The sequence below is a fragment of the Lepisosteus oculatus genome, chromosome 20 (genome assembly GCF_040954835.1).
Source record: "Lepisosteus oculatus isolate fLepOcu1 chromosome 20, fLepOcu1.hap2, whole genome shotgun sequence".
NCBI lineage: Eukaryota > Metazoa > Chordata > Actinopteri > Semionotiformes > Lepisosteidae > Lepisosteus > Lepisosteus oculatus.
Window position 1 is genome coordinate 4,969,101 of NC_090715.1, and position 17,149 is coordinate 4,986,249.

The 17,149-nt window shown below is 40.6% G+C and overlaps 1 protein-coding gene across 1 annotated transcript in view; it reads left to right on the plus strand.

The window, feature by feature from the left end:
• Positions 1-2,173: 2,173 nt before the first annotated feature.
• Positions 2,174-17,149, plus strand: part of dok4 (docking protein 4) — a 48,187-nt gene continuing 33,211 nt past the window's right edge. The window contains exons 1-2 of the mRNA XM_069181369.1: positions 2,174-2,264; positions 2,373-2,480. The gene's annotated coding sequence lies outside the window, so the exon portion shown is untranslated. The remainder of the gene's footprint in view (positions 2,265-2,372; positions 2,481-17,149) is intronic.

Here is a 17,149-nt window from a genome sequence, read left to right on the forward strand (position 1 = left end):
GCTGTTACAGCAACATCTCTCTTGGAACATTGTGCGCTCATTATAATTCACTCCGTCGTAAACAGGCCGCGTTTCGTCTCGGGCTGGGGCTCCGAGCTCGGCTTCCCGGGAGGGAACGCTAGCTGAAAATTCTGCCGTGTCACGAAAACTCCATCCGCACGGAGCTCCAGCCGAGCGCCCCTCGGGGAACTGGCGCGCCTCTCTCAGCCGCGACAGCCCCCAGCGGGAGGCCAGAACTGGAGCAGGGCTCGTCTCTGTGTTCCGGCGGTCTGTCCCGACTCTCCAGAGGGCTGCTCTTGGGAGAGGGTGCACGCATTGTCATTTAAACGGAGCCGCTTTTCCTTTTGCATTCTGAGAGGCTGGCATCGCCGCTCTGCTTCTCTCGAGTGAAGGAAAGGACCGAGGGCTTGTTTTGGAGAATATAAATGTGGTTGGACTGATTGTCAACAGAAGCATGAAATAAAATTAAGTGGCTGGGATATACGAGACGAAAGTCCTTTCTGTACTATTCCTGGGGTATTTTAATAAAGCCTTCTGCCATGGTTGCATGTTTTTGTTGTCTCTGGAAAGTTGTCTAGTTTTTTTAAGAAAGCATTCCATTCATACCGTCTGCCTGATGGCTCTGTATACGGCGTAAAGCAAAATGCAGACGCTTTGTTTTTCAGTAGTGATGTCTGACTGCACGCAGTGCATTTCCATGCGTTTGGCTTCAGTGACAGAAAACCTACTTTTTGCATTGTCTGTATGGGCGCTACACACTGAATGTGTGCGATTGAAGGCCTTTAAACAAGGATCGTTGGAATATCGCGACAGCACAGAAGTTGCGTTTCTGACTCGGAGACGGCCTAGAAAACATTTTAATGCTCCTTTATATTGGGGGAAACTGAGGTCTTGAGGCATGCAGATTCAATTTGCAAGTCCACATATATAGATATGAATTTTTTTAAAAATAATAATTTGGCAAACACGTGGTTCTCAGAAGATTACAGTGAACTCTTGGGTCCACCCAGAAACAATTACTTTCCATTTTAACTGTAGGTCCAGGTTGCAGAGGTGATTTTCTAATTAACCATATCAGCTCCACCTCTGGTGTCACTGTGCTTTCTCACAGGTTAACTCCGACAGCACACAGTAATATCCATCATAATAGTGTGCTATTTGAACTGCATCCCTCCTCCTCATCATTCATCCTATAATTCGTGTTTTTTCCAGACAGGTGACTGACAGCCTTCAAAAAGTAAATATATTTATGTTTTTAATCATACACGGCGTTGTAAACTTGCGTATGTCTTTATTGCGTGCATTACTTCCCTATAATCTATTTTAGAGATGAAATGGTCCCAAAATCTTTCTTATCAGCAAAACCAGTAGCCGGTTTTCGGCTTTTGTATGGTTCACTTTTGGGACTGTGCCCATTTGACACGAACCAACTAGCCTGTTAGCAGTCTTTTAAGAAGCAGGAGCCTCACAGGGTGCGTTTAAAGGGATTATGCGAATATCTGCAGGTCTTTATCACAAACCTTCCTGCCGGAGATAATTACACTCCGAGGGAGGAGTTCAATCACTGGCCTTCCAAGTACCGTAATCATTCGATTACGAGGTAATCAGAATAACCGTGAGTCCGTGGCATTAAACGGTACACCTCCCTCCCCTTCTCCCTTCGTTTGATGTCGTGTAGATTTAAGGGAATAATAATTGTAAGGTAAGGATCACTTCAAGATAGGAACCTCTTTCATTTATTTTGACTTGTATTATTATTGAAACAATCATGAAAATATAAAACATATCTTGGCATTATATGGGTTACTATGAATGAAGTAACGGAACATAATGTTTCACGTCATATATAAACATGTTTAAAATTGGATAAAGGACTATTGCTGTGCAAGGAGTTTTCTTTTCTTTCGTAAATATGACGCTGTAAGATTATGAAACGTGTTGTGGAGAATACTCGTATATCTTTAATTAGGTGCTCTTAGCAGATATTTTTCTTGAAGAAAATTCCTTATTTCCTAGGTTCTTAAGACGAAAGCCAAGGACAGTTACCCGAAACCAAGAACACAATCTAAACGTGTTGTACGAATGATTTTGGACTGGACTCGAGGAGAATGAGCAAAACCCATGTGCGCACACATACTGTGATGTGCGGTAGAATGGGACTGTGCTGAAACTTGTCTCGCTAAATTATAGCTTGGCTCCGAGAAGCTACACTGAATACAGCTCCGAGCCATCAAGCTGGGCTGGAGCCTGCCGTCGGCTTACAGGCAAGGATCTGCCTCTGCCTTCTGCAAATACAGACAGTCGTACATGCTCACAGCACCCTAGCCTTCATGGGATTATTGAACAACTTGCATTTCATTTTCCCCCGGCAGCCGTACTGCACCTGAAGGTCACAGACGCATCCGCTGGGCTGGGGAGCGACGGAACTTGTCAGGGTCGCCTGCATCAAGCCGCGCCTGTGACGACTGCCCGTCTCCCAGGTAGGCTGCCAGTTTGGTGGGGACTCGGAACCACATAGCAGGATGTGTCGTTCCTATGCGTTTGCGCACGTATTGGAGGTCTATTAGTAGCTACAGTACCTGCCTTTGATGTGGTGATTTTCTCCTTGAATTCATCTAATTGTGTGTGCAGAAAACGATTGCCAGTGAATCGTTTATCACCTTTTCCGTTTCCTCCGCACTTTGTCATTTTTGCAGCCTACCAAAGATAATTAACGGGGTTTACACACTTCATCTGATCGTTATTGCTATATCTGTTTCTAAGGAAGATTTGGTTCCGATTTGTCTTTTGATCCAGCAGTCCTTTATTGAGAAGCAAACGGTGAAAGACACCTTTTATTGTCAGATACATTTAGAGTTGTATTATATAGCTTCTTTACGGTTCTGATGCTTATGGCTATATTTGAACGCATTTTCTCAGGGGGCAGATAATACAAATATTAAAGGAGTATATTTAGAAAGTTTACTTTATAATATAGGCTGAACAGTATTATTGAGCATTAAACGCCCATTCACGACTTTTATCGTTATACTTTGCTCGGCTGATCTAAACAGCTTGTGTGTAGGTGTTATAGCTTTGTCCTGTAACCTTTGACGTGTGTAGTACCCCCAGGAACCTGAACTTTGTCACTCAGGACCAAAGCTTACATCAAGTTAAAAATGCCAAATATGTTCTCTCAAATACATCTGGCAAATAATTGCATGCAGGTATGATGCTGTTTCCATTCATCGTTCTGGTGACTTCATCCACTTTGCTAAAAAGAGGTTCCGCACGCAGAATTACAGGTGATCGATCGACCTTCTTCCATTCATGAACACGTTTTAATTTATACGGGCGCGTAAGCGTAATTTGAAGACAGAATTGCTTTCTTATTGACGAGACTGGTATCTAGTATTACAGCTGTTTATCTTACGTGGTAAACAAAGATTTGGTAATCCAGACCTGTCCTGAATATTTTATAAGGATGTTACAGCTGGGGTGGGGTTAGATCTTTTTTTTTTAAAAAAAAACTATTTGTAGTCAGAGTGAAGTCTGAATTCAGCTAGGGCTTAACTGAAAACAATCTTGACAGTTTAAAATTATTTCTAGCAAACCCATGATCTTATCTTTGTCTTAGATGATATGAATGAGAAATGTGGATCATAAATTCAAGCGAGATCTTTAGTGCTGCGCGAATCGTTTCGTGGAGAATCTCGCTGACAGATCTATTCTGCAGATTCCAAAACAGCAATATTGACATCTGATACATTTTCACAACATTCAAAATACAAATGCCCAGAACGTCTATACTAAACGGCTATTGATCTGTTCTGCGGATGAGAGAAAACAAAGAGGGCTCAACTCTGAAATCGTAAATTCCGTTTTAAAATAGATTAGATATATACGTTTTCCCTTCAAGATGAAGTACCGCTAATAATTGCTTCTATTGTGTCTTCCAAGACAATTAATTCTAACTAAATCTTTTGTTTTTGCAAACGAGAATCGTTCACTGACGAAAGTGTTCTGCTTTATCTGCTTTGTTGTAGACATTCATTTAGGGATATAATTAATCTCAGCGGCAAAATCTGCGTGATAAAAAACAATATTGTTTAATAATCCAGCCGGTGTTTGTGAGATCATGGTTATTTCCCCATATAAAGTTGAACATGCTGTGCTACCTTGAATCAGAAACATGGACTATTGTACATTTTTAAACACAAAAATTAAAATAACATGCAGAATTAGCCCATACATTTCCCAAACGGTAACATTTTTCAGAATACCAGGCTTAGAAGTGTCTTCTAAAATAGTTATTAAATGACCTGTTCCTGATTAGAATGATTTGTACATATCACATATACCTTTAGTTATATAGAAGTATTGTGAACGTGTCATACTTTTAAAAATGGATTTTCCCCTCTACAACTGGATCCCCAAGATAGGGATTATTGGTGCTTCATGAATGATTCAGTAGTATCATTACTGTGATTATTTGATGCTCTTTGAAAAGAAGCATTGCACCTTACAAAGCTAACCTGGCGTGACAGTGTTTGATAAGCAAACACTGACTTTACAATTTATATCTAAAGTAAGGCTGCAGATCTGCTGTTATTGCACAAGCATATTGAGACTGACACACAGAGCCGTGAGTGAAAAACAATTCTCCCTCCTCTTTGAAATGAATGAATTCTACAAATTTGAATGCACGGTTCGCCCAGTGGATGTTCTGCTATTATTTTCTAGAGAGAGGCATTTCCATTTTTATTATCTTTCATGTAAACTGTACTTGGGGGAGGTTAAAAGAGGAAGCAAAGAAGAAAATTGTGCACTAAAGGAACCCCCTGCGGTGTATTTAAACAAGAGTTTTTCACTCTTTCAACATTTATCAGGAGCGGTGTGTCATTCTCACTATAAAGGAGGTGATGGTTGCTTTCATTAAAAATTGAGAATGCCAACTATGTAGCATCATGGTTCTTGTGTACAGTGTCTCCACCCTCTCCCTGGTTGCACCGGAGTTGTAGGGATTTTTCCCAACTGTTTTGGGCGAAGGTGAACGGAGAACATCCAAAAAGTGTGTGGAGCACTGATCCGAGCTGCTCTTTTCAAGCTCGGCAGACGGCCTAGCTGAATTCGGAGCACTTGATCTCGTAACACTGTGTTAGTATTGGCAGTTTGGTCCTGAACTCCTGACAGTCAGTCACTGAAGAGCATGTGTGTTAACTGAGAAGCCGAGGTAAGGGATCAGACAGAGTCAGACCCTCACAGCCGTCTTTTGCCCGATGCCCAACCTGTATTTAAAACCTAGTGAGCCCAGATGCACACGGAAGCATTTTGTTCAGCACCTTCAGCAGACCATTCATTAAACAGCTTGGAGGGAAAAATGAACAAGCGTTGCTAAAGGGACATCTGTTCTTTCTCCTCTGCACACCCATTTTTTAAAAAGTCATTCCCTCTGCCGGTGTGCTCTGGTGCAGTCCATCATGGGCCGCTATGCTGGTGAAAGAGAAAAGAATCCCCAGCTCCCACTGGTACTTTGTTTCAAAGCTCTTTTACAACACCCGATCGATACATTTGTTTCGCTGTCAATGACTGATATACAATATTACTGTACATGCGCCATGTCCTGTTGCTGTCAGGTTATAAGAATTAAACAAGATCTGTCCTGGAAAATCATATTCTGTCATTGGGTGCCTGTGGATACATAAATCGTGCACTGTGGGAGCTGAACAAAGAGGGCTACTGTGATTAATTGCAATACCTTTGTGATAATTGGAGAGTTTTAAGGTGGAGAATAGGAAGGATACAGTGAGTATATTGTCGTGCTGTGCAAGGGAAAGCTTGTATAGTTAGGATATATCTGTGTTTTGAATTATACGGATGTTACAAATGTCTTTTAGTGTCTCGTTTGATGGAGGTGCTGTTAAGTTGACTGCTAGCCTGCTTTAAATGCCTCACTGAAAGAATGGCTGTACTGAACGAAGGAAGCTAGCAAGATAAAGTAGGTGTATATTCGATCAGTGATTCCCAGCCCTTGTCCTGGAAGAAGGTTGTCTTTTTATCTTTACCAAGTTCTTAATCAGAGATCAGTTGATTTCGGTTTACAATGTGGGACCTATCTGTGAATTTGCAAAGGGGTCAAAGGGGATTTGTAATTAGTATCACCCCTGTACCAATTTCTGAGTTCCAGAACTGTCCTCATTTACTGTAGGTGCGTTGCCTGGAAAATAACCTCTGCAGAAGGAAAAACACTTATCGTGGGGTGTGTCTGATGCACTGTCATTCCCACTTGTGTCTGTTTATCATTAATTGATCAGCTGGTAAGGGCTGTTGACAAATAAAGGCAAGCAAGTGAGGTATTTTTTCCATACTCGGGAATAGCCAAGGTAAATAAAAGTCTGAACAAGCAAGCAGCTCCATTAAGTCATCAATTAGCACTGGAGATTTAGAGCTCAACCAAGACCAGGACCAGGGTGGAGACCCACTGTAGGAGACATCAGGTGTGATTTTAAAGTGAAGTGGCAGACAGGTCTGAAGAGAAGAAGGAGTGTTTCTGGAAACCCATTCTCTACTGAGCAAAATCAAGCTGGGGAAAGTGCAACAAACTTCCCGCGGGCCTAGGATTGTCCCCCTTCGCACCCTCTCTGCTTTAAGCATCTCCCAGTTTGAAATTATAGAGCCAGAGACATAGTCTGGGCATTCGCCCCAGCCCTTCAGCACTCCTGCAGCTCTCCATGGCAGAATAACACAGCTGAGCACGAAGAGATCACCAGTACAAGGGATTATGGGAGTTGTTTCCTGACGCCATGGAACCAACCAGCCTGACCTCACACACCCTGAGAAAACCCTCTAATCACCACCTAGATTTCAGTGCAGCATTTCTTGCCTGTGAAACGACAGACTCGCCTGTCGATTGGTGGTAAGGATTGTTCAAGGCATATCAGACTTTTTAAAGGAGTTTTAATTGTTTAATGACAATTTGTTAAGGTGTGGTTAATATATTTGGCAGGTTGTCCTGTCTTTTTTTGTCCACCCCATTATATTTATCTTTTACAGTATGATTCAATTGCTAAATAGCTTTTTCCATTCTCAGTGCTTTTTTATGTTTCTGTAACCATAGTACCCTTAAGAAGGCTTCAACTTAAGTACTATAATTTCTTTTGATTGAAGAGGAGCCTTCAATTAGTCTGTAACGTCTTGTTCTTTTTTTTTAATTTTCCAAGGCAACTGTCTCTTAGACAGCAGAGAGCCGAACATTTTTCTACATCCTGGAATGAACTCAAGGATGTAGTCTTGTCCCAAGGACAGAATTCCTAACAGTAGAATGGTTTGGGCTCTTTTCCTGTGTAGCTCGAGAACTCTCTTTCATCTGGGTGCCTGAGTCCTGTTTTGCTCCCAACATTTAATGAGTAACTGCTGTAGGTGCATGACAGAAGAAAAAGAGGAAAAACATCCATGTGAAATATCAATAGACGTGGAAGTCAATGCATACTGCAGATAGGAAGCATTTTTCTAGTGGAGTAGTGGAAGAGAGATTTTTTGTTTCAGAGTGGGGAGCCGTGGTTAATTTCCTGCACACATAACTGGACGGATTTGGGTTTGAATCCAGGTGAGACACCGCTATTGTACCACTGAGGAAATTGATTCACCAGGATTGTTCCCGTAAAATACCCACCTGTGTAAATGGGTGCAAATCTCATTCACGTTGGATAAAAGCAGCATTCACTAGGAATAACAATATCCAAAAATTGAGTGTACTGAAAGGCTTATGCAATGTTTTAGTCATTTGGCTCAACCTGCTTGGCTGAGAGCTGTCCTCCGGGCCCCAGGACGAGGAGGCTGGGACCCCTGCAGAGGGAGGAGTGACCAAGGGGCAGCTTAGGAAGTGGAGATGGGGTGGAGAAGGGAGGCAAAAGACGTATATGAGGGAGATAAGGGGGTCACAAACAGTACTTATCATGTTTTAGGAGAGGAAATGACATCAGGAGTGATTGCGGATTACTGACAGCCGAGTCTCATTGAACTTGCCTGTTGTCATCCCTCCCTCTTTTGTTATAAACCTTACAGGCTCTGGGAAGAACTTGTGAACTTCTCAGCAGGCTGAGTGCCAGAAGCTCAAAGCTATGTGGAGGCTGTCCTTCAGTGTACCGTGATTGTGTCTCGCTGAAGGTGGCCTGCCACATCGTGGTGTCCTTGGTGTGAGTGTGGAACTTAAAATGTTTCTTTTTTTTTACTAGACTGTAAAAGAAAATGACATAAAGCAACAATAAAAAACAGCACAGATATTGACTCTTCCTTTAACGTTAAAATCATTTGACAGCCTTTAATCCCTGAAGGCTACTCAGTTTAAATGTCAGTGGAAGACGGTTATAAATTCTTTATGGATTGTCTGTGTCAGTAAGTTTCGGGTAGTTATTAAACCAAACTGCACTGGCAGACTTATCTAGCAAGCAATAATGGTAGCTACTTCATGTGTTTATACCTCAAATTGAAGGCATCTGCCTTCAGTCAGTGCCTGGATATTCTTTGTTAGAAAGCACAAATAACAAGCACCTAATGTTCTATCATTGTACTTTAGTATAATGATAATTTAGTTTTCCTCGTGCTGTTCTCCACGGCAGTATTTTAAGGTCACACTTGCTTTGCAGGACAGTTTTGCTTCTGTTCGTTATTCACACGTCATTCAAGTTCAAGTGAAGAACATTTTGCCTTAAAGTGTGCAGAACATCGGACCTTTTAGTGCTGTTGTGGTCTGGTCTTAAGTGCGTTAGCCTGAAAAGCGTAAGGCAGTAGGCAGTATACAATAGAATACCTCAGCAGTATGGATTTTATTCCTTTATTTTACCAGGTAAGTCAATTGAGATCAAATTTGCATTGGCAGTGACAACCTGTGTACAGGAGGGCTTTTCCTGAAATGACTAAGTGAAGTACAGTACTTTGCTTGAGACTACAATGGCAGCTTCCTGCCTGGGATTTCTAACCCCCCAGCCCAGAATGCTCACCACTTCTTCAAGATCCTTGTTATTATTACTAGCAAACATATTGTAGCTTATACACTGAGCAATGAGGAACCGAATAACAGTTCAAACAGTTTGATGAAAGTGACTGGTAGCTGTGTCAGAAATCACCAGTGAAGTGAGAGTCTAGGCTTATAGTGACACAACAACTTAACATACTCAACCCCTACGCTCCACTAAGTGTAGTCTGAATGTTTTGTGATCGTTTCAGTGGCCTCTCATTTTAATAATTTTGTTTACCATTTGTACAAATCACAGAATAAAGAAATAGGATTATTGATTGATAGCAGGGCAAGAATTCCCCTCTTCTTTCTGAGATGTCTCCCCCTTTCAGAAATCCGCCTGTTATTGGGGAGTGGAAATGTTGGTGCTGTGTGTGTTGGACAATGGTGTTTGGAAGATTCCAGTGTGTCAGCTCAGTCTTTTGGAGCCCAGGGGGGCCCGACACTGTCCAGCTTCCTTTTAAAGCTGCAACCGAGTGATACTTTTCATCTTATAAATGATACAGGTCATGGTCTTCCAAACTGGTACCCAGTTACCTCCTGAAAGCCGTAGGGACATTCTGGAGGTTCCCAAATAAGGTAAAGACTATTAATACTCACTTTTCTTCTCTGTAATGGAAAAGCCTTGAAATGAGTTGAAGGCTGTGCCTGAGGGCTCGTACACGGCCTTGTCACATGACCTCCCCTGAGGTCTTTCAGGTTCATGTATTCATTGTTCATTCACCTATTTGTTATCTTCGACATCTGAGCTCATCATCCCAGAACACATAGAAAAGGACATTTTATTTGGCATATACATACTCATTGTTATTATTAGTGTTGCTATTCTAAGAGTTGTTGTCTTTTGTTCTTATATATTTGCGTTCATTTTTTCTTGTTTTTGTTTCGGTCCACTGTGTGTGTTTCTTGTCTTGCCTCTGTTGTGCTATTTTGTGTGAGGTTACAGCCCTTGACTCTCTGGTTCACACAGATTCTTACCTGTCCATCAGGAGGAGCCAGGAGGGAGCTGAGGGTCTTTATTTAGAAGGAGCTCAGTCTTTGTTTAGATCTAGTTTTAATTGGAAGCTTGTGCTGTTCCACTTCTTGCTTTGTCTTAAGCCTGGTTTCTTTTTTAGTTGCTAGTGGTGCGTTCCCTGTAAAACCACGGTTTGGCTATTTTTGTGTTGTCGGTATTGTCTGCTTTTCAGATATTTTTCTTGCCCTAGTGCACTTTGTAAATGGACATTTGTTTTGAATTGCGTGTTGGTTTCTTTGTTATTTTTGATGACTTCTGCGAAACCCCAAGACATCTGGTCATCTGGTTCTGGGCAGCTACTGCTCTGAAATTACAGCTACCGTATGGTATAGTCAGTTATTTGATTTTTAAATATTATCAGCGTCTAAATGTTACAATTTGGTTTGATGTTTAAAGTGGAAGGTCGTTGTTGAAAGTTGCTGACTGTCAATTTGTCGTCCGGGCAGAGGGGTATGAGACAGTCTGATATATACAAACCCTTTGCTACATCTTTGCCACATTTCTGCAACATGAACCAGTGGGCACAAGTGGAAACTGTGTACAAACGCTTTTAAAACTGAGAACTGGAGACAGTTCTTTACCCAAAGGGTTGTGGGAGCATGGAACAAGCTACTCAGCCATGCTGTTGAAGCTGAAAACTTGGTTTCTTTCAAGGAACAGCAAGATGAGACCCTTGGAGATCAATTAACTACAAACAGCAAAACAGGGTTGATGGGCCAGAATACCTCCCCTTGTTTGTAAATAATATGTTCCTCTTCATCCTCTGTCTTGCAATGCCATGCTTTTTTTCTGAAACTGAAGTGCATTTAAGAGGATTTTCCAAAGAATGGCTCCTTTGCTGTTTTGTTTTTCTGTCGAGCAGGTATTTGGATAACGTTTGTGAAAATAAGCTTTGACAAGATAAACAATTGTGTGATTGAGACCTTGGGCATTATTACACCTACAGAGCTGAGTTTTTGAGAGCAGAGAACCTCCTACAGGCTGTAAACACAAGTATAGGTTGGAATGTTACAGTATCATATTGCAGTTTTAATATTTTACACAAAGTTTGCCTGTGAGGAACCAGATGTCAGTCACTGTTTAATTGTTTCTGGCATTTCCTGTGTTTGCAACATTTTTTTTTGCTTGGTTTCGGTTGAGTTTCTTACATTCAAGGGGGAGAGTTTGCTCAGGTATTTCAGAAATTTGTTGGGTTTTTTTTTTTGGCCGTTGGCTGTTTATGTAGAGCTGTCTAGTTTGACTTGGTGATCTCAAACAGCCCTTTAGGCCAGCCGGAGTCCCAAGTATATTGGCTGAGATTGAGTGGTGGGAGAGTGACACACTGATATAACCAAGCAGTGGTGCGCACTGGACCTGTCATTAGTGCTGTGTGATGCCAACACGGTGAAGGAACTGCTAAACAGTCATGTCTTACAGAAGCAACTGAAAAAGTATTTTGCTATGGAACCTAACTGATACCCCTTGAGAATTTTTCGTTACTACAGCATGCTCTTGATCTTCTTAACATCTTAATATTTTTTTTCCCAAACATGTTACTGTACCTACCTTTTGCTGTAGGTTGTTAGAAAGAGATTCCTGGGGGAATTTATTTAGAAGGCTATTCCAGGACTGTGTAAGATGTAGGCAGCCCATCAAGTATGAAGGCAAATATTTTGAGCTACATACTTCTCCAGGAATAATTTCATTTGTTTATACAGAAAGATGAACCTTTTTATTTCTCATCTTCCCAAATATTCAAAACTTTCCCAACACCCCTGCAGTCTCCAGAGAGTTTCTTACAAGACTTTGGGTTGTATATGTTGCGTGCTAGATTATTTTTTCCATGTCTGGCAATAATTTCTCCTGTTGCTCACTTGTATTGATTTGTGGAAAACAAGCCCTTGTTCAAGTATTAGCATTTGAAGGATAATGTCATATCTGCAGTGAAGTGAAATTCAGAACTGTTGCTCGCAAGCACGAAGTGTCTGACATTAATGAATCCCCTGTAGCCCTCCTCTGCCCTCTTCGAAAGGAATCTGCCATATATTTCCTCCTTCATGCTCTCAGGCTTACCAAGGCTATATGAAAATGCGTCATAAAACTCTGTTTTGTCACATTTTTTCTCTACAATATGTGATAACTCCCTAAACTATTATTGATTTTTTAAAAGGGGCATCACAATATACTACAGCTTCTTGAATTGCTCACTTTTTAAATTTTATTTATAACAACAATTTTGACTTTAGCTTTGAAGGTAAAGATAAAAAAACTCCAGAAGGGAGGTGGCCTCCGACAGCTGAAAGTGCGCAGGCCATGAAAAAAAGGAAATGTGAACTACAGCACCAGGAATATCTCTGAAATGCTAAAAATGCTTGGTGTTAGACTAAATGAGAAGAATTGCAGCTATTCATTTTGAGTGATGTGGACCGCACCAAAAGTAAGTATTGAATAATTAGAAAATATAAATCAGACATGAAATGACATATAGTAGCAGAGAATTGCATTTGGATCTTAATTCTGCTGAAGGCAGAGATAAATGAAGTATAGCACTTCTTATTTACCCAGAGGTTTAACAAAAATTCAGGCAGATCTTATTTCAAGTGCTGCTCGTTTTTCAGCATTTTATTTTGCCAGTTTTGCTAGAAATGTTTTGGATTCACCATGACTAAAAGCCCTTAGAAGAGGGGAAAAGATTCTGTTGTTTCAGAGAGCTTCTCCTTTTTACCTACTGTACATGCAGAGACCAAAATGACATCCAAACTGTTTTTCTTTTAATACCAAAACAGCTACTGTGAAGCAACAATAAAGTGATTGAGAGGGTTTCCAGATAAAATATTGTGTCAATCTTCTCTCTCTGGGGCTGTCTAAATAGAAGGGTTATTTCACTAACTTTACAATGTTATTTTGAGTTTTCTCTGTAGCAAGTCCATATTGTTTTGTCTCATAGAACAGGTAGCATTTAAACCACCAGTGCAGTCAGAGTTGATGATCAGCTGTGGCTGAGGATTTCTCTTGATTTTGAGCATCTGCTAAACTTCATTCATGAGCATCATTGCAGTCTTGTCCTACTTTGTAATGTGGTAAATAATGCTGTGTATGTACAATCCTATTGTGCATGCTTGTAATGGATATCTAAAAAGTTCTGTCCTCCCCCATAGCACAAACATAAAAGCTTGTGTAAATAAAAAGAGCTGTGTTTACTTAAAGTCATTAACTGGTTTTCTCCCCTTCAATGAAATAGCCAAAGCTATTTGTGCTTTATTTCTTGGGAAAAACATTTTCATTGTTGTTCTGCCTTAATGTCGCCCACTAAATTGCAGAAGACAAAATTTTCTTTCATTTAGTTCAACTCTTGACTCCGGACTGAATTAGAATGTGGTTGCTCATAAAAACTGCTGATAAATTGGCATCCAGCATCCTGGCTCTCAGATTTGCAGTGTTGCACAAATAAGCATGTTATGGACCCAGATTTAAAGTGCCGAAGCACTCTTCCCACTCTTTTCCTGATAGCTGCTATTCAGGATGTACAAAACGAAGGATTAGGCTCCAATTCGGAGTTGAAAAACCGGACCTTGGAGAGAATCTCTGGCTAATTCTCGTTGAGCAGGAGTTTCTTTGTAATGACTGTAAATGGCTTTCAGTTTCTGATAGCCTGTTTTGGGTTTCAGATCAAGCCCAGAGGAGAAAATATCCTGATTGGTGTTATGAGCTGCCTATGAATTTTATGTCCAAGTCTTTTTTTATTATTGAAGTGTCTCACAAACCTGTAGAACACATGATGTCATCATGGACATGTACTGTGTGCACAAATTATAAGGCAGATGCCTTATAATAACTCAGCAACTTGCTGTGAAGAAAGACTTTGAACAAGCTGAGAATTTAAATGTTTTGGAGCATGTGCTTTCTGATTATCATCTTGACACAGATCTTGATCTGACCTGGTTATGTTTCCTGGGTTCTGTTGCTTATCTTCATGTGAGATTACTTCTGTTGCCAAGACTCCGTGTACCTTTCCATTGTCACGTACTCTCTTGAGTGTGGGGTTTTAAAGAAACATATTCTGCCTCAGAATATTCAGTTTCATTTTTTTTCCCCTTTGGCAGCTGAGGTAGGGGAATTCAGCTAATGCCTGAATCTAGCCTCCAAAACAGGCATTTTCATTACAGTTTGATTCTCTAACAGAAAGGTAAGCCTTTCATGAATGTCTAGGTCCATGTGAATTGCTTGTTCAATGCAGACAATAACGAAGCATCTGCAAGAAAACATCTTGTAAAGAGAGAAGAGACTGAGGTCATGAAGAGTTCTTAGAGACCTTGTCTGGACTTTATGTTGAAAAAGGGCTGTCACTCTGATATTCTAACCACAATGATCCTTAACATATTTTATGCATTGTGAAACCTAGCATATTCACATTTTATTAATTTCAGTTCTAATAAAGTTCCTTGCTGCTGATTGCTTCCTGTTATGTGCACAAAATGAACCTTAGGACAGCCTCAGTGAAAGCTTTAGTCATCTCTTGATCTTTTGAAATAGTGCTTTGGCTCTAGTTTATTTTTCATGAATAGGTTTAAGAATTCAGGTCCCTTGACTCTGCTATGATTTTAATTCTCTGAATTTAAATGACTCAAGATTGTTTTTTAGTTTGCTTAAAAAGGCATTGTGGAGAACACAGAACCTAGGGCCAGCCCACTGGTTTGTTAGACCTTTTTTATTTTAATGGAGGAATTACAAAAAAGAACAAGAGGAAATATTTATAAAACCGCCTGTAACATTCCAATGCAAAGGGAAGGTTAAAGTGTATTGAATTTTAAAAAAGCAAACCAAAAGAGCAAACAATTGCTTCACTGTATTTATGTGGAAATTGCATTTCTTTCCTTTGCCTTTAGGCATGTGATGAATAAATGATTATATTTTTTCATAGTAGAATGTCAGACTCTTTAGTCAATATTGTAGGATGTGTATTTGTGTTCTTGTGTCATATGAAAGGCTGTTGTGGGGTTTGCGATATTCAGAGGTGTGGGACACGCAGTGCAGGAAGAATACAACAGGTATTTTCCAGGGAGAGGCTGATGTGGACGAGGAGAGGTGGCATTGTTTGGGGGTGAAGTCCTGGGGGGTGAGGATGCTTCACTGTGAAGGTCTTCATCTCTGTTCTTCAGGTGCTTCACTGTGAAGGTCTTCATCTCTGTTCTTCAGGTGCTTCACCATGAAGGTCTAAATCTCTGTTCTTCAGGTGCTTCACTGTGAAGGTCTAAATCTCTGTTCTTCAGCTGCTTCACTGTGAAGGTCTAAATCTCTGTTCTTCAGGTGCTTCACTGTGAAGGTCTTCATCTCTTCTCCAAGCTATTCTGTTTCCTGCTTTTTTAAGATCATAATAATTGTGCCCATTTACTCTGTTAGCAACCTATTAGCCTGTCAGTAAAGTGGCAGTACTTGTACTTTGATCACAGCAAAGCTTATTTTCCGCAGGAGCAGGGCCATCTTCCCATTTTGATTAAAGATTAATTCTTAAATTTTAGGAGGTATGCCTTAACTTGAATGTCTATCTGTGATTTAGGAACTGGTTAATGAATAAGAAGAAGTCCAGTTAAGGGGTGAATGCTCATATTGGGAGGATGTAAGTAGTGGAGTACCACAGGGATCTGTATTTGGACCTCTGCTCTACCTAACTTTTACCAGTGATCAAGATTATGATTTAGCTCGTAAGCTTGTTAGATTTGTATATGATCCTATAATTGGATGGATAGTATAAGCTGTAGAAGCTGCAATGGAAATTAAAAAATGACCAAATTAAACAGTTGGCCTGTACCTCACAGTTTACATTTCTTTATAACCAGAACCAACAGTTCAACAGTGAACCATGAAACACAGAGATAAAAACGACAGGACACTACATGCCGAGCTGAGAACAGGAGGTGCCCTTTCATACTAAGGATTCTGGGAGGGTGGAACAAGCCATATACACATGTATAATCCCTGATTTATGTGGAGCAGTGGCCAGATGAGATCCTTATATCAATCGAGCTGGATGGAGGAATGGCATCTCCTTGTCTGTACCTTTTTTTTACAAGATTTACGTATTTATCTGAAGTGACAGAAATTTGGGGCAGGTGTGGTAAAATCAAAAGGCAGGTTTAGAAACCTTAAAAAAAAGGACTCTGACTCTCGGTCAGGGCTGGATAGTGAAAGGGTTAACCCCCATCTGATAAGATCGTCCAACAAAAGAGGTGCTACTAATCCAGTTTACAGCTCTTTTTTTTGCTAGAGGCGGCTGTCTGCACTAAGCCTAAAGGTTAATGCTGAGGGTCAGGCAAGCCAATCCCAGGAGGCTATTAACACATCATGAGCAATGTAGGCACGACTCTGAGGAGGAGAGCTGAGGGGCTGCACTGGGACCAGCCTGAAGGGACAACTTAGATTGAACGCTTTCATTAACTTGGCTGCGCTGCATTAAGTATTGACGCGTTAAAGATTTAGCATTGAACCTTTAGATCCTGACCCACCCCAATTTACATCTATTTTTTTTATCTATGTAATTGAATTTCTAAAAGGATTTTAGTTTTTTTGTGTTTTAGGCTGTCAGATGAGACCTAGGCCATTAAAAATCCCCTGCTGCTGTTTTTAAGAGTCGCGATGTCCTGGCCTAATTCCACTCTGGTCTTATACGTTCTGACCTCCCTGGAGTTTTCCCCTTTTCAACGGGGTTATCTGTTATCGAGAGGTGCTGCATGACAGTGGATGAACTGGGCCTCTTCCTATCTTTTGAAAGTGAAAAAGTGCCTTGAGATCCATAACATGCACAGTAGAAATGCACAACAATTGTTATTAGTCATTCCTTTTTGACAGTGTTATATACTGTAATCTTTATCCGATAATATTTGCCACATACAAAATCCTGCACTTCCATCTGGTTCTTTTAAGCAGTTTTAAAATCCCCAGCCCCGATAAAGAATAAGGATTCATCATTTTGAAAAGCGAAATGCTCTGGAGTACATTGTCCAGTATATGTGGATCATATTGTCTCTCAGCCATTAAATCAAAATTATGCATAAAGCACACTGGTGTAAAACAGAGTATGATAGCCAAGCAAACCCTTTTGCAATGTGTGTATTTCTCCCAATTCTCTGTTAAAAATAGTCTTGCTAGTCTTGTAAAAAGCA